General features: G+C 42.6%; 1 long non-coding RNA gene across 1 annotated transcript; it reads right to left on the reverse strand.

Moving 5' to 3' along the window:
• Positions 1-2,469: 2,469 nt before the first annotated feature.
• Positions 2,470-14,541, reverse strand: LOC111544220. Its single transcript, XR_002732079.2, has 3 exons — positions 14,460-14,541; positions 3,821-5,290; positions 2,470-3,511 (listed from the first exon to the last, which is right to left on the reverse strand). It is a non-coding gene; the product is annotated as an uncharacterized LOC111544220 (long non-coding RNA).
• Between the last annotated feature and the right edge of the window lie 765 nt (positions 14,542-15,306).

A 15,306-nucleotide genomic window follows, 5' to 3' on the forward strand; every position in this document is an offset into this window, starting at 1 on the left:
AGTATGAAGGATTGACCATGTCCAATTCAGCTCAATACTTCACTTAGTTGAATACACGTTGACTTTGGAAACATGTAGGTCATTGGTGACTCTGATAAAGGCTGTTTAAGTGGAGTGATATAGAGTCTGAAGAAAATCAGAGCAGAGTTGAGGAGAGAATGGGAGCTAAAGAAGTGGAGACAGGAAATGTAGATCTTACTTAAAGGTTTTTTTTGTGAAGATGTGAAAGAAAGGGGGTGGTCGTGAAAGGGACATGTAGGGCCAAGGGAGAGCTGGGTTGTTTTTTTAAAATTTTATTTTTAGTAGTTGTTATAAAGGCATATTTGTATGCTGATGGGATAGATGTAATGGAACATCAGAAACTGATGTTGCAAGGGAGAAGCGTAGGAAAGGAGATGGGATCCGGAGGACAAATGGAAGGGTTGGCCTTAGAAGCTATGCCACTTCCTCCACTATAATAAGAGGGAGGCAGTTTATGTGCACAGATGCAGGTGGGTTAAGGAAAAATGCAATAACTCTCCTCTGATAGCAAAAAGGGAGGTCATAATCCCAGGGCATGGGATATGTAGAGCATGGTGGATATTCAAGTAGGGAGCTAAAGGTTTGAAAGAGTTGACCCAGAGAATGAAAAGTGAATTTTCTAGAAGCATCATAGGATCCTCTGGCACGGTCTATTTCAGGTTTGTGATCAAGAATTTAAAGTGAACTGATCAGCATGGTTTACAATGTTCTGAACAACAGTCTACTGTTTGGGTGCAAGCAATGGAGGAATTAGAAGATACACATTTCACCAGGATTGCAGTTTTGCCAGGTACAATAAAGGGGAAGGCAGCAGGGGAATGGCGGGTATTGGAAGGACAGCGTTTATGGCACAGAGTAGAGTGAGTTAAGTTTGGAATAAGGGTTAAGTCTACCCCGTAACACAGCCTCACTGGGCTCCACACATATCCAAAGTGTCTGCCTGGACCCATCAGTAAGCCGAGAATTTTCCTTCCCTCCACAAAAGAAGCTCACAACTGACTTCACCTGGTGCCTGCCACATCTAGAATCCCCCTTCAGGGTTTTGCAGCCAATTAGGAACTGAGTGTTGGGCACCAAACTGGGTAGAAGAGGCACTCCTGAGTGTACACACACTTGCAACGGACTCTCAACACATTATTTAGACCTAAGAGGCTGTGTGGCTGGCAGGAAAATACCCTACACACACAGAGAGAAGACCTGGGTTTCATCAGTTTCTGTGGCTTTTACCAAATGAGAAAGTTTTTTTCATATCCTGAGCCTCTGTTCCCTCTCATCATAACTCTGGCCTGGGCTTAAATTACAGCTGCTTATACAGATCTGATGCGATGGTAAATGTACAACCATTTTCAAGTGGAGGGAATTATGGAGATGTGAGAAATTACATTGTTATTATGACTCTGAAAGGGGGTACCAAATGCAAATCTAAGGCATTTACTGGTGTGAGATTGATTTCAAATGTCAGCTAATATAGGTCACCATGGCTTATAAGCAATTTGCCTTAAAATTAGAAACTTATGAAATGCTTAAGATGAAAGGCAGTGCATTTCAAAACAGAGGCAATGGGAAGCAAATTTCTCTCTTTTTTGTGCAACATCCTATGAACCCATGGTTCTCACAGGCCCGGGATATTGCTGCAGTTGGCAGCCCGGTGTATTTTGAACAGCACAGCACTAATCCCTGGGTGACTCTCTAATCCTGAGTGAGTCACTTTACCTTTGGAGGCCTCAATCGTCTTCTCTGTAAGGTGGGAAGAATTGTACTGCCTCCTCTTCCACTTACAGGGTATCCAGAAGATCATATTTTTTTTTTAAAGGAAAGAAAGAACTGAGAAATACTCTTGGTTACTCTGCAAAGAGGTTGGTGTAAATGTAAAGTGTCACTATTATTAAGTGTGAGGCAATCTTTCCCACCCCCATCATGTCCCAGCGTTACAATGTGAGCTGTGTGACAGGCTATTTTTAAATTCCCATCTCTGGAAGCATATGGTCCTGCACAGTGCCAAAAAGAGAAAAATGACCTGCTTCAGTTTGTTTGCTTGTTTGTTTTGATCTGATGGAACATTTTCTATGATCCTGTTAAAGGTTGTTCTTTCTACTTTAAACTTTTAAGGTGAGTGCTAAAGATTTTCTATAGCGTGGTCTGAAACACACCGTGGCACTATAACTTGCTTAGACAATGATAAAAGGTCATTCCAGGGCAATGGTGTATTTATACAAATCTTCTGCATTTTTTATGTATCATCTAAGACATTTCAAAAATATATTTTTTTATTTTTTAACAATTTTTATGCTTTTGTTCTCTAATTTTGTGGTAGTTCTGTTTGTTCAGTAGCAGCATTTTTAGGTAAATTTTTTTTGCAAATATTAGAGCATTTATTTTATAAAATAAAACAGATTCCTTTTCTTTAATGTTACCTACAAAAAAGAAGTTGTTTCAAAGTTTTCCTGATTATTATTATTTCTTTTGTTTTATGTTTTATTAATATCAATTGCTATTGACTGAAACCCTTTCCCATGACAAATATACAGTGTATGTATTATAAACTTCATTTTTGCTGTCCCCCTTGAACTGACCTAACTTTTACCTCCTCTGCTGTGCTATTTGGCAAGACTATCCTGAACCTTGACAAACTTCCCACTCATTGGATTTGATTTCTGACACCAAATTCCTGGAAAGATATCTATCTGATCAGTTGGAAAAGAAAAGAGATAAAAACACCTATTTCACAAGTTTCATGGGACCTGACTTTTGTGCAAGAGTAAAAAATTTCCCCAGTTGAGGTAAATAAGGTTCCCACAAACTTTTTTTTTCTTTTTTCTTTTCCTTTAAGGTCCAGGATTCAACTCTCTTGTCTTTGGGTCAAGTGACAGATAAAACTAGAATTGATTAAGTTTCATGGCTCTTATCCAATGAAAAAGGTAATTTAAAAGGAGGGTGGTAAGGAAAACTCAGAAAGACAGGGCCTGTATCTTCAGCTAAATGATGAAATCAAGAATATGTAAGAGGAGTTTGAAGTGTTCTGTGTGACCCTGGGGGTCAATAAGAAAGCCAATTGAGGAAATTCACAAAAGTGCAAAATTAAAAAAACTTATGAAGTTACACACATATCCAACACTGGGAAGCTCTTCTTTAAGCGGCGGTGACCAAACTCTCCAGCAATTGATGCACTCATGCTGCACCCATAAAGACCTTCTTCAGGCCAGGGCACAGTGGCTCACACCTGTAATCCTGGAACTTTGAGAGGCCGAGACTGGTGGATTGCTTGAGGTCAGGAGTTCGAGACCAGCCTGGCCAACATGGTGAAACCCTGTCTCTACTAAAAATACAAAAATTAGCTGGGTGTGATGGCGCATGCCTGTAATCCCAGCTATGTCAGGAAGTCGAGGCACGAGAATTGCTTGAACCTAGGAGGTGGAGGTTGCAGTGGGACGATCATGCCACTGCACTCCAGCCTGGGCAACAGGGTGAGACCCTGTCTCAAAAAAAAGACCTCCATCTTCCTTTTTTTTTTTTTTGAGACGGAGTCTTGCTCTGTCACCCGGGCTGGAGTGCAGTGACCGGATCTCAGCTCACTGCAAGCTCCGCCTCCCGGGTTCCCGCCATTCTCCTGCCTCAGCCTCCCGAGTAGCTGGGACTATAGGCACCCGCCACCTCTCCCGGCTAGTTTCTTGTATTTTTTAGTAGAGACGGGGTTTCACCGTGTTAGCCGGGATGGTCTCGATCTCCTGACCTCGTGATCCGTCTCGGCCTCCCAGAGTGCTGGGATTACAGGCTTGAGCCACCGCGCCCGGCCAAAGACCTCCATCTTCTACGTCTACTTTATCACCTGGCATCATGTCACCTCCTCCAACTTCTCCACACTATTAATGATCTCCCCTTCCTCTGTACTCCTAGGGGGTTCAGAAGCTCTGGGCACCATTTAAATAGTAAGTACTTCACAGATTTGAGGTGTTATCTATCTGTTTTTAGGGGATGTGTCTTGATCTCCCAACAATGAGTTGTAAGTTCCTGGAGGATAGGGACCATGTCTTACATTTCTTTTGAACTCCCTTGGTGCTTAGCACCTTGTTGGGCACAGAAGAGTAGCAACACTCCTTCATACTCACGGCAGGCTTTAGCGTTTCCAAAGCACCTCCACCTGCCATTCATGTCATGTTCCCAACAACTAGGTGTTGTCTGCAAGGCAGATCATGAATAGTATCTGATGAGTGAGGAAGCTGAGGTTCAAAGAGCTCATTACACCTGCAAGTGCAACAGAATTTATAGTCCAGTGCTCTCCCAGTAATAACCATTAAATGAGTAGATAAAGAACAGATCGTGTGGTTCAAAACTATGTGGGTAGCCAAAGGGATGAGGCCATGTATTTGGCTACATGCCCTGTCATGTTGATGTAGATTGACTTCCAATACAGGCTAGAGAATTCGCTTTGTGTGGATGGACTCAGTCTGAGTGACACATGGTCCATGTCTCTTTGACTCTGGGCATGTTCTGCAAATAAGATGAGATTCCAATAAGAACCAAGAATGTTTTGGGATGTGTTTCTATGGAAGGCTAGATAGAGATCAGTAACCTCAGACATCGCTCTGGGCAACTTCCGGGCCTGTCCATCTCCAGGCATCTAGAAATCTGTGCCCAAGGTAGACAGAAAAGATAGGGGCCTGGAAGAAGCCTGAGGCACCAATTGGACCTCAGTGTTCTTCACTTCTTTAACTGCTAAATTCACCCAATCACATTTAAATAAATTTTATAAGACTTTGAAAATGTGTTTCTGTTCCTCTAGAAATTACCTCTAAATTTTCTAGTATAAACGTCTGCCAGCTTTGTTCAGCCAAGTTCCTTTCCCCCTCTTTTCTTTGACAATGAAAGCAGCTTTGGTGCCAACGCTCAGAACTGGCAGGTGTTTGATGACACATGTTCTGTGATAAATGTTTATTACATAAGTTCATTCAAGCTAGCTACCAGAGCTTTTGAGGCATCATTGCTACTTATCATAAAATTGTCCTTGAAAACCAGAAGCCCAATATATTTCCAAACGCTCTATCTTTTTTTTCTTTCTTCTTTTAGGTTCTCTGTGTTCTATCGACGTCTGGTGCAATGGAGAAGTCAGGAGATGGTGCTTGAATCCTGACTCTGTCACAAGCTGGCTGTGTGACCCTGGGAAAACCACTTCTGTACTCTGAGCCTAGTTGCTCATTTGTAAAATGAGGAGGTGGAAGCTGTGATTGCCAGGGTCTCTCTAATTTCTGACGTGTCCCGATAAGAGGACAAACTGGTGGGGAAAAAAAAAAGCAATTTCAGTCAAGCAGAAACACATGCTTGCCTTTCCTCACCCAGAATGTGCTTTACATAACCGAATTTGCTTCCTTTTTTACTGGCTTGCCCTCCAGTCAGGAGGCAGGGGAGCAGCACGGCTGGCAGCAGCTTGGCGAGGGTGCATGTACAGGGAGGGATGTGGGGAGGGGATGCTGAGGGAGGCTTTGTTGGCGAGTGAATGAGGTACAGGCACCATGAACTACTAGAACTTTATCACACTTTTTATTACTGTGATTATGTTACATTAGAATGAAAAGATGCAGGGTATTTAAAGTACAAAAACCTAGAGAAGAACTACTAAGAAACTTCTAGTCCCATGATTATTCTAGATAAAGCATTCAGAAACTTTAGCTATGCAAATTAGATTCGTTTATGAAGAAAATACTTACATATTAAGAATTTTACAGCTGGGTGTGGTGGCTCACACCTGTAATCCCAGCACTTTGGGAGGCCGAAAGGGAGGGGGTGGGGGGGGAATCACCTAAAGTTGGGAGTTCGAGACCAGCCTGGACAACATGGTGAAACCCCATCTCTACTAAAAATACAAAAATTAGCGAGGCGTGGTAGAACGTGCCTGTAGTCCCAGCTATTAGGAAGGCTGAGGCATGAGATTCACTTGAACCTGGCAGGCGGAGGTTGCAGTGAGCCGAGATCGTGTGACTGTCCTCCAGCGTGGGTAACAGAGTGAGACTCTGCCTCAAAACAAACAAACAAACAAACAAAAAAAACAGAATTTAAAAATTATCAGCTTGATATTTTTTCCTCCAAAACTTTCAACTAGCCCATGTGGAAATATGTTGTAGGTCTTTTCATGCATTAAAATTTGTACCAAAAAAAGCTCACACACTGTTATTGTCTCCATTTTACAAGTGAGAAAACTGAGGTGCTAACAGGCCCAGCACACTTTCAGAAGATTCAAATCACAGGTGGCAATGTTGAGAGTTAACCGAGATCCCCTTGCCTCGGGGTCTGGAAATCTCTCTGCTACTGTGCTCTAAGGCATTCTTCCACACTGCTCCACGGAGAGCTTTCCTTGGCCTCAGGCAGAGAGATGAGTAATTATCTGTAAACCGGAATCAGGGTTTATCTCTCTGCTGTCTAAAGTACTAATGTACAATCACAGACTACTAGAGCAGTAAAGTTCCCTAGATATCATCTGAGCTTTTTTCCTCAGCTGAGTACTTCAGTGGTACTCTCCGGTGCTTTTGGACAAGTCAGTGGCAAAATCAGCACTGAAATCCCTTAACTCCCACTTTATACTGTTTATGAGAGTTGGCATTAAAAAACAAAGTGAAGCCAGGCACGGTGGCTCATGCCTGTAATCCCAGCACTCTGGGAGGCTGAGGCAGGTGGATTGCTTGAGGCCAGTTCAAGACCAGCCTGGCCAACATGGTGAAACTCTATCTCTACTAAAAATACAGACATTTCTGGGTGTGGGGGCACACACCTATAATCCCAGCTACATGGGAGGCTGAGGCAGGAAAAACACTTGAACTGGGAGGCAGAGGTTGTGGTGAGCTGAGATCATGCCACTGTACTCCATCCAGCCTGGGGGACAAAGCAAGACTATCTCAAAAAAAAAAAAAAAAAAATCAAACAAACAACAACAACAAAACAAAGTGATTTAGAAGATCAATCACTAAATAAATAGAGTATCAGGAATTATTTTTTTCAAGTCAATTAATAATCCTGCTGGCCAGGATTGGACAGAGTTAACTTTTGCCTCAGTTTCTTCAATGATTTTTCATTACCAGCCTCACCAATATCATGTAGAGGGACTGAGGCAGAAAGAACTGTTACTGCCTATGAGTCATCCATTCTTGACCTTCAGCATGTTTTGAAAATGTGTTGTGAAATGCTTCACAATCAATAATTCCATCACCAGGCAGTATGAGGCGGGGAGTTACGCAACAGGTGGAACAGGGCATTACTGCTACATCATTCAGGAGACTTCAGATTTCTGTTGTGGGCAGAACCTTCAGCAGGACCTAAAGACACAAAGTCCCCATAAAAGTTAAAACAAAAAACAAAAAAACAGAAGCAAAGAGAGGATGGAAGACAGAGGAGAAGTGAACATAGACTTCTTTCCTTGCATTGGATCGGTAAAGTGGGACAAGCAGCTAAGTGTAGATACTCTCAAGCTAACATGTCTGTTCTTTTCTGTCAATGGCTAAGTTATACTCCAGTGTTACGCTGCTGCGAGGCAACTCTTCTCTGCGCCCTCGACAGTGGCTTCATCTCCAGATACTGCAAGTGTCCTAGGTGAAGGAGGTAGCTAGTACAAGGGAAAGGAGCACAGAATAAGGAGGTGAAGACCCAGTTCAAGTCCCTGGCTGCCACTTACAGACCTATGACACTGAGAGTGGTCACATCACCTGTCAGATCTCCAGGCCCTGCTGTCCTACCAAGGGTAGATAACATCTGCCCCATCGATTCTACACAGTTCAGAAGTGATGAGGGATGTGAAAACACGTTACAAACTACCCAAATGCAAGGGACTATTAGTAGAAACCATGAATCTGATTTTGCAAGCTCAGATAGAAGGAGTCTCCCATTTAAAGATGGGCACTGGGGTGTGACTTGTGGTTAGAGGCAAAATCAACGCCTGTGCCATGCAGGTGACAGAGGAGAATTTTCAAACTCCAATTTGTGCCAGTCACTATTAGCTATAAGCAGCAGGGTGCTGGAAAATGTGTAACTGGTTCTACAGTGGTGAAAAAGCCCTGAATTATAGGTTTTGCTGATTTCTGTGGTATAAATACTTGCACCATGGCACATTCAAGCTATCAATGTGACATCAATAACCATGGAGTGAGGAAAAGATGCCCACCACTATCTCTCCCATTTATACAAGTCAACATACCACTGGAAACTTTTCTAGAGGCTTAGGATGCTGAAATGAACTTCGCAAGCCTTCTTGACATATGGGACCCAAGTTTTAACATTCAGCCACAAGCATCTGCTCTAATAATTCAGAAATGGAAATTCTTATTTTTATGGACATCACTGAGCCCTAAAATACAGTTCTAACATCCTTAGTAATGTTCTTTTCAAATCTGATGACTTGAGGGATCAGCAAGCATAGTGTAATCCGGCACAGCATGAAAATGGAGTCAGAATCTTAGATCGGGCAGTTGCAGTCCTATCTGTGTGATCCTGCACAAGTCACCTGCCATTTCTCTATCTCAGTTTCTTCATCTACAAAATGGGAAGAGCCCTGGTTTTTCCTGCTTCCAGGGCTCTTGTGAGATCAAATGAAAAAAATGCAAGTGCAAGAGTTTCGAGGACAGCAAAATCCTGTTTGGCTTTGAATTATTAATATGACTTGCTTAAAAGTTGATTACCAGACTAATCCATGCTGTGCTACGCAAGCCCTGCACAGGAACTTGAGTCCTCTATCTATAGCACAAGCCCATACCATGTCTCTGTTCAGTTCAGTCAGGCTCAGTCAGGGCCTGCGTGACACAGAGTGAATGTCCCCTAAGGCCTGTGGAGTAGCTCTATTGCATTGGGCCTAGGCGCATCCAAAACTGCTTTTGCCCACAAACTTTCTCAACAAGTAACTTGTGGAGGTTAAAAACATGATCCAGCCAAGGCACCGTCATTCTAGGGCTTTACCATTATCCCTGAAGTGCTGGGCAATGGACTATGCTCAAAACTTTTCCCCAACCAACTTTGAGGCCATATTTGAGGCCAGGGTCTGTTGGTGGGAGGTGCCTGGGGAGTCTGCATTTTAAACAAGCACCCTAGTTAATTCAGTTACAAGCAGGACTTGGTCAAAAAAAAAATGTATATGGTATGAAACTTGATGGAGCAGAACAAGGAAAGGATTCTCCATTGATTCTCTGCCAGGTACTTGATAGAAAGCAATACTTTTTGAGGGAAGTCCTGGCTGTGCAGGGAGACACCTTTATAATCCACTTCCTTGTCAGGCTTCTTTCTTTCCTTCATGCAGTATCACTGCCCCTAGCTGCCCAAACACACAAAGGATGGTTAAAATATACAGTTGTGCCTAGGTTGGGCACACAGAATGCCAGCCACTGAGGCTTCTGTGAACAGCATAGTCACTCACCGTCTGCCATCCAGCACCCACCCAAGGCCAGCACAGAGGGATGATTTCAGAGAGTTTGTCTAAAGCACTGTCTATCCACCCAGTCCTTTATATATCCTAAAGGAAAAGGTCTGTTGATCAGCACAACACCTATTGATTCTGTATCACCAGTTAACTTATCCTAAAGACAACCTCATCGCTCCACGTACAACATTACTCTATCTTTCATCTGCCCATTTAGTCCACAAATACTTAGCAGCCTCCAACTATGTCAAGCATGTATATAGAGCTGGAAATCTAGGATGAATGAGGTTCCATTCCTGTCTTTGAAAAGTTAGTCTTGGAGGATTCAGAAACTAAGCAAACAGTTGCAGCACCATGTGGTAACTACAACTGAGACTTACACAGGTATTGGGGCATACAAAGGAGGGAAAACCACACTATGGTGGCTGTTGGAAGGGGATCAGGAAAGTTTCCCAGAATAGAAGGGGGCCAGATTTGCAAAGGTGGCAGGAGTTCTAGACAGAAGTACTAGCCCGTGCAAAACACGGCCACAGGGGCAGCAATGTGAACTGGGGGAGAAAGTAGCCCATGTTACTGAAACAGAGAATTCGTCAGGGGTGTGGCAGCACATCAGACTGAAAACCAAGCAGGTGAAAGTCTTCATCTGCCAGGCCATGAGTTTAGATTTCACCTTGAAAGCAATGGGCAGCCTTTTCAGAAAGATAAGATTTGCATTTTTTATAGATGAGTTTGTAGAGAAGTAGAGTGTAGAGAACAAGTTGAAATAATAAGAAAGCAAGTTAAGAAATCATTGAAATAGCCTAGGTGAGAGATGACAGGGACCAGAACTGAAGCAGAGGTGTTGGAGGTAAAGAGGAGAGGAAGGATTTGGAATAAATCAAGGCGATAGTGTCTCCAGGATTCACTAGGTGTGGGCTGGCGGTTGGGTTGGAGTCTCCTAAACAACCTGAGATTTTCTGACAAGGACAGCTTGTGTGTGTGATGCTTTAACCAAGATAATAAACGCAGGGAGAGGAACCAATTTCAGAAAGAAGTTAATGAATGCAGTTTGGAATATGTTCAGTTTCGGATGACTCTGAAATATCAAAGTGAAAAAATTTAGTAGTTAATATGAGTTTGCAGTTCAAAACAAGGAATGAGATGGAAATACAAGGACTTTTTTCATTAGATATAAAACTCTTGCTAAAGACATATTTATTACTCTTCTAATGAATGTACTCAGATAATGTACTCAGTGATAAATTCATTTTCAAAATTAATGTTAGGAAAAAATGTCTCTCAAATAATCAGGACACATACTTCAATCAGAAAAAGAATATTATGTAAGTCATCATGTTTACTTTTTTGCCCTGCCTGCTGGGAAGCTCAGTTATATTTCATGCTTAATTGCAGTAAATACACCAAGCCTTACAACATAACACATTGACTTTCTTGCTATTGTTCTAGTTGTATCTTTTTATTTGCGATGTGACATCCCATTGCATGTCCTGTATATTGAAAGCTGCCTCTATTTCTCTCTGGTAATAAAAAGTATGTATGTTTTCACTTGACATTATTAAGTTAAGGTTGAGCCCTATTTATTTCAAATATTTTTAAGGCTCTCAAAAAGAAGCTTTTTTTTTTTTTTACAGTCTATGAGAGTGGCTATTTTTTCCCCAGATAAAAGAAAATTTTAAAAAAACATCAACAACAACAAAAAAAACCAACCCTTTGGAAAGGGAATTGATCCTCAGGGACTAGTGAGAGCCAAAGGAGCCAGAAGCTTATAGATTATTACAAAAAGCTAGAGCCATTGACTCAAAAAGAGCACCCGAATGGTATGAGGAACAAAACTTGAGCAGATGAGTTCTGACCCAGTCCTTCTCCTACTTCTCAGCCAAGTGGAACGCTTTACTCCCAAGATGAGGTACGGTCATGATGAAAATAGCATCAGAGAGGGTTTGAGTAAATTTCTTTCAGGTTATTAAGAGATATTCTTAACATTAGAGAAAAAAAAGTCGTCATCATAATAATTTTTATCATTTAACAATGCCCTTGAATCCATTATCTACCTGAGTCGTCTCCAGTGTTCTGAGGGGTAGGTTAGGGCAAGAACTGCCATCATTCACACCTCATAGATCCACATATTCCCACCTAATGTTACTTTGGGCCACTTTTAGGAAACATGTATCAAGCTGAGCTTACTTTCCTTTATTAAGATTATTTACAGTTAATTAAAGTAGAATAACAAGGCTGGGTGTGGTAGCTCACACCTGTAATACCAGCAGTTTGGGAGGCCGAGGTGGGCAGATCACCTGAGGTCAGGAGTTCAAGACCAGCCTGGCCAACATGGTGAAACTCCCTCTCTACCAAAATTACAAAAATTAGCTAGGTGTGGTGGTGGGTGCCTGTTAATCCCAGCTACTTGGGAGGTTGAGGCAAGAGATTTCCTCGAACCCGGGAGGCAGATGGTGCAGTGAGCTGAGATCATGCCATTGCACTCCAGCCTGGGCAACAGAGTGAATCTCAGTCTCAAAAAAAAAAAAAAAGTATAATAAAAAGGGTAAATAATATTCCCTGATTTTCACCCAGCACTTTCAGATTCTAGAGCACTGCCACTTCCATCATAGTATGTGACCCTCACAGCCATCCTCGGAGGTATGCCCGGGAGGATTTATTATCCCCATTTCACCGATAGAAAAACCGAGACTCAGAGACATGCAATAACAAGTTGCACTCCCTCTTAGCTGCCTTTGTAGAGTTAAAAAAGGAAACATGGAGACCATGTGCTCCTGGATGTTCCCCCATGGAGCCCAGCAGCTTTGGAATCCTCTCGAGCTTTCGGGAGGAGCCCCTACTTCAGGCTTCAACAGCTCATTTACTGGCATAGTGAGATGCTAATGATAGAAACCACCAAATGGACAGTTTTAACTAATCTGACTTCCCCCTTCACTAATGACTGCAGCCACTTTGTCCCACAAAATCAATAGTGGGTTAGAACCCTTCTTTCCTTCTGGTAGAATTCACCTGCCTCTGGTTTCATCAGCCAAGAGGCCTGAGAGCAGCCAATCAATAAAGCAGCAATCAAAGCAATTTTTAAAGGAGTTGCTGAAATTAAGAACATTGGGTTTTATTAAGCCAGGTCCAGAAGACCGTCTTACCTATGAGACCTCACGCAAGTCATTTCACTTCCCTGTGTCTTAACTTCCATCTGAAAAATGGGTCGAAAATAAGCCCTGTCTGACTCACCATGTAGACTGGTTCTAAGATCACAGTTAGGTGTTATTAGCACCCTGTAAATAGGTTCTCAGAAGGTGAGGGATACTCTGTCCTATCCATGCAGGAATTTCCAAACATGTAACTCAAGGGGCAGAGAGGTAGCCTAGGAAAAGCAAGGGCCTCGTGGGACACAGACTACTAGGTGTGGCACGTGCAGTGAGGCCTGCATTGTGGTGAGAAGAGAGACACAGGGATGCCATAAGCAGCTACACAAGACCCCTTTCCACATGTACCCAGGCTGACAAAAGTCACCAGAAAATACAATCAGAAACTCCTTTAAAAGAATCAATTAGTCCAACAATTTTATTCCCTGGAGAAGATAAAATTTACACACTTCCTCTAATCAATCAATCCCACAAACCTCTTGAAACTTCAGTCGGAAAATTTGCAAACTGCTAAGTAATACACAACTTTTTTTATAGGTGGCAGACTAGAGGTGGGAAGGGAACATCAGGCTCCTTAATACATGCAAACGAAAACATGTTGGTCTTTAAGGAGTTGTGATGAACTCTCGGGTTTTCAGTAGGAGACTAGAACTTTAAAATCATACACAGCAGAACCAGAAAACCTCTTAGAGGCCATTTTCTAATTTATCCTCCCCCCACCCATTTTACAGAAAAGGAAACTAAAACTCAGAGAGACGTGACCTGCTTCCAGTTACACCACAAGGTAAAATCAGATAAAATCATGAGCTGTGTCCCTTTCTGCATTTAACTCAACGCACATTTACGGAGCACCAACCAAATTCTTGCTGGAGAAACAAAGATGGGTAAGTCGCAGAATGCATCTTCAAGGAATTCAGAGCCCATTAGGGAGACAGACATATAAGCAGACGATTCCAGCACAGATTGGCATGTGCTATATTAATGATACAGAGTGCTATGGGAATACACAGAACTGGGAGTGGCTAATTCTGCCTGAGGTTGCCAGGAAAGTCTCCACCCAGGAGTGGGCATTTAAGTGCATTGACAGAGTGGAAGAGCATTTCAAGCAAAAGGAAAAGAGTGAACTAAAGCAAGGGGACGGGAGAGAACACAGCTTGTGTGGAAAGCCCCACACAAATAGTTTGAAACAGCTGAAGGGTTTATAGAAGGTGCTGCAAAACCACCTCATGGGATGTCACTAGGTCACAGCTGCCACCCTCCACCTCATTTGGCATGCTCCCTGGGGCTATGGCCTGTGTCCACCTAATGGGCCAGTATAACACCTGGCCAAGTGCCGATGGCATTGTGGATCTTAATGAATTCCCTTTGAAGATGAGAGGACTGTGAGGGAGAAAAGAATTTGCCACTCAAGTGAGTCAACTGGAACGGAAGGTGTGTCCTGGCTTCTGAGTCCTAGCACTCTGACTGGTTGACCAGACAGCCGAGGTCACCTCCCCTGGGGCCACAGGGTTCTACTTGGGAACATCAAGTCTTTTTTCAGCAAGTTGTTCCTAAGCTACAACACTTCTGGCTTACCCCCTGCCTTTGTAGTTTTACCAACATAATTGATCCCAGAGCTCGGTTTCTGCCATACCCCTTGGTTTCCTAGGGAGTGATGATATATGCAGGCCTCCTCGGAGCTGCAGCACAGCCCAGGCCTCCTGGGGGAGAGCACGGAGGGATATGTAAGAGGCAGACATAAATAGTCTTGCACTGCTGCAGTCATCCTTTTGGGTGCTCTGAGCTTCCTGTCCTGAGCTAAGATTTTCCTCTGGGGTTAGCTGAGGCACAGAAAGATAAACAAAGCTTTAAAGTGACTCTTCTTATTGGAAAGCTACAAGCACTTGCAAGATACCATTTTTTCCTACTTTCTGATGAGCATGTCTAGGCTTCCCATCATCACACCCTGTGAAGACTCCGTAAGGTGTGTATGGGAAGAGGAGACACCACTTGAGTATGAGACGTCTTTCAAGTGCCCTCCCACATATGCTAGGTCTACAAAATGTCAAAACAGCCAGGCAAATCATGCCAGGATTCATCATGGCAGGGAGAAACCAGTCACCCTGATATTCACCATTGAGCAGCCCAAACAACCCTTAATGACTAAGGTTTTTTCCACTTACACCTGGTTCTTTTGCTTTCACCACACAATTGTGTTAGCAAATGAGATCCTTGAGTAAGCAAAACAGGTCCTTCAGTGATTCTCTTGTAAAAACACATTCCATATCCTACTACAGATATTCAGAGTCAAGGAGCATTCATTCACCTAGGTTTTTCAAAACACGCCTCCAAGCCATTTTCACCATGTAGTTGCTATGATCTGAAAAATCAAGTGCGTGCACAAGCAGGTAGCCAATGACTTGCGAGAGAAGGATAACTGGGCAATGAACAAAATTAAAAGCAAGTCACAGATGCAGAAAATACACTTACAATTTATATAACTGGATTAGTACCCAGAATACAGGAGGAAGAAAATTCTACACATCCATAAGGAGAAAAAAAAAAAAAAATAGAAAAAAATGATCAGACTAGATCAACATGGAAAACTCTGAAAAGGAAATAATCCTAAAAGAAATGGAAAAATGCTTAACTTCACTAATATTCAAAGAAATGCAAAATAAAAAAATTAGGAGATGTTGTTTCAAACCCATCAGATTGGCTAAAATTTTAAAAGTTGGACAACATGAAATGTTTGACATGATAAAGCAATGACAA

This window comes from Piliocolobus tephrosceles, chromosome 2 (assembly GCF_002776525.5).
Source record: "Piliocolobus tephrosceles isolate RC106 chromosome 2, ASM277652v3, whole genome shotgun sequence".
In the NCBI taxonomy this organism is placed as follows: Eukaryota; Metazoa; Chordata; class Mammalia; order Primates; family Cercopithecidae; genus Piliocolobus; species Piliocolobus tephrosceles.